Source organism: Salmo salar, chromosome ssa25 (genome assembly GCF_905237065.1).
Source record: "Salmo salar chromosome ssa25, Ssal_v3.1, whole genome shotgun sequence".
NCBI lineage: Eukaryota > Metazoa > Chordata > Actinopteri > Salmoniformes > Salmonidae > Salmo > Salmo salar.
Genome location: NC_059466.1, coordinates 51,055,968 through 51,058,467, shown reverse-complemented (window position 1 = coordinate 51,058,467; position 2,500 = coordinate 51,055,968). Strand labels below are relative to the sequence as shown.

The window sequence follows — 2,500 nt, the reverse complement described above, 5'->3', positions numbered from 1 at the left end:
TAAGCAAAGCTTCACACCATATTTCAAATCAGGGTCATGAGAAGATATGACAGGAAAATATATATATATTTTTTTTAAACTCTCCAACAACAACATTAACAACTAGGCGACCAGACACAGGAAAAAACCTAAACCGTTAAACCATCCTAAAATCTACACCTTTACGTCAAATATTTAGATTTATAACAAAGGTCTGGGGAGGAGAGGAGGGGTGTGAGGAGGAGGAAGAGAGGTGGGGTGTGAGGAGGAGATGAGGGGTGTGAGGAGGAGAAAGAGGAGGGGTAGGGGAGGAGGAGGAGAGGTGGGGTGTGGGGAGGAGGAAGAGAGGTGGGGTGTGAGGAGGAGATGAGGGGTGTGAGGAGGAGAAAGAGGAGGGGTAGGGGAGGAGGAGGAGAGGTGGGGTGTGGGGAGGAGGAAGAAAGGTGGGTGGGGGTGTGAGGAGGAGAAAGAGGAGGGGTAGGGGTGGGGTGTGGGGAGGAGAAGAGGAGGGGTAGGGGTAGGGTGGGGAGGAGAAGAGGAGGAGTAGGGGAGGAGGAAGAGAGGAGGGGTGTGAGGAGGAGGAGAGGAGGGGTGTGGGGAGGAGAAGAGGAGGGGTGTGAGGAGGAAGAGAGGAGGGGTGTGAGGAGGAGGAGAGGAGGGGTAGGGGAGGAAAGAGAGGAGGAGTGTGAGGAGGAGAAGAGGAGGGGTGTGAGGAGGAGGAGAGGAGGGGTGTGAGGAGGAGGAGAGGAGGGGTGTGAGGAGGAAGAGAGGAGGGGTGTTTCTGGACCTTCAGATGTACCGCACCAACTCTACTCTACTGTACTGCAGTAATCTAGAAGAATCATGCGCCGAACACTTAACCGTGAAATGCTAGTTTACGAATCCCTCCAAACAATACAGAGTTAAAATATATTAATTAAAAGAAAAATAATAACACAGATCAGTGCAGATAGAGTCAGTACAGATAGAGTCAGTGCAGATAGAGTCAGTGCAGATAGGGAGGGTCAGTGTAGTGCAGATAGAGTCAGTGTAGTGCAGATAGGGTTAGTGCAGATAGAGTCAGTGCAGATAGAGTCAGTGCAGATAGAGTCAGTGCAGATAGGGAGGGTCAGTGTAGTGCAGATAGAGTCAGTGTAGTGCAGATAGGGTCAGTGCAGATAGAGTCAGTGCAGATAGAGTCAGTGCAGATAGGGTCAGTGCAGATAGGGAGGGTCAGTGTAGTGCAGACAGAGTCAGTGTAGTGCAGATAGGGTCAGTGCAGATAGAGTCAGTGCAGATAGAGTCAGTGCAGAAAGTGCAGTACAGATAGGGTCAGTACAGATAGAGTCAGTGCAGATAGGGTCAGTGCAGATAGAGTCAGTGCAGATAGAGTCAGTACAGATAGGGTCAGTGCAGATAGGGTCAGTGCAGATAGAGTCAGTGCAAATAGGATCAGTGCAGATAGGGTCAGTGCAGATAGAGTCAGTGCAGATAGAGTCAGTACAGATAGGGTCAGTGCAGATAGAGTCAGTGCAGATAGAGTCAGTGCAGATAGGAAGGGTCAGTGTAGTGCAGATAGAGTCAGTGTAGTGCAGATAGGACTGTGCAGATAGAGTCAGTGCAGATAGAGTCAGTGCCGATAGAGTCAGTGCAGATAGAGTCAGTGTAGATAGGGTCAGTGCCGATAGGTTCAGTGCAGATAGAGTCAGTGTAGATAGAGTCAGTGTAGATAGGGTCAGTGCCGATAGGGAGGGTCAGTGCAGATAGGGAGGGTCAGTGCAGATAGAGTCAGTGCAGATAGGGTCAGTGCAGATAGAGTCAGTGCAGATAGGGACAGTGCAGATAGTGTCAGTGCAGATAGGGAGGTTCAGTGCAGATAGAGTCAGTGCAGATAGAGTCAGTGCCGATAGGTTCAGTGCAGATAATCCAGGTAACCATTCATTAACTATTCAGCAGTCTTATGGCTTGAGGGTAGAATCTGTTGTCTCGGTGCATGCTGGTCCAACACAGTTTTCCTGACGGTAGCAGAGTGAACAGGCTTGGTTGGCTGGAGTACTTTTGCAATTTTTACGGGCCTTCCTGTGACGATACCTGAGAGGTCCTGGATGGCACTGGGCTGTTCGCATCTCCCTCTTGTGACGCTTCGCGGTCGAGGGCGGTTTATTTTCCACATCGAGGGGTGATGCAGGCAGTCAAGATGCTCTCGACGGTGCAGCTGTAGAACTCTCTGATGATCCAAGGGTCCTTGGCAAATCTTTTGCAGACTCCTGAGGGGGGGATGAGGCGCTGCTGTGTGCTCTTCACAACTGAGGAACTCGAAGCTCTCGACCCTCTCCACTACAGCCCGGATTAGTTCCTTGGTCTTACTAACATTGAGGGAGAGGCTGTTGTCATGGCACCACACTGCCAAGTCTCTGACCTCCTCCCTGTAAAATCATCGCCGTCGGTGATCAGGCCTACCTTGCGAGTCGTGCGTTGCCATGCAGTCGTGGGCGAAAAGGGACGTACAAAAGGGGACTAAGCACACAACCTGGAGTGGCCC

The 2,500-nt window shown here is 51.0% G+C and overlaps 1 protein-coding gene across 4 annotated transcripts in view; it reads right to left on the bottom strand.

The window, feature by feature from the left end:
• pard3bb (par-3 family cell polarity regulator beta b) overlaps nt 1–2,500 on the bottom strand; it is a 631,603-nt gene that overhangs the window by 331,062 nt on the left and 298,041 nt on the right. The window lies entirely within an intron of this gene.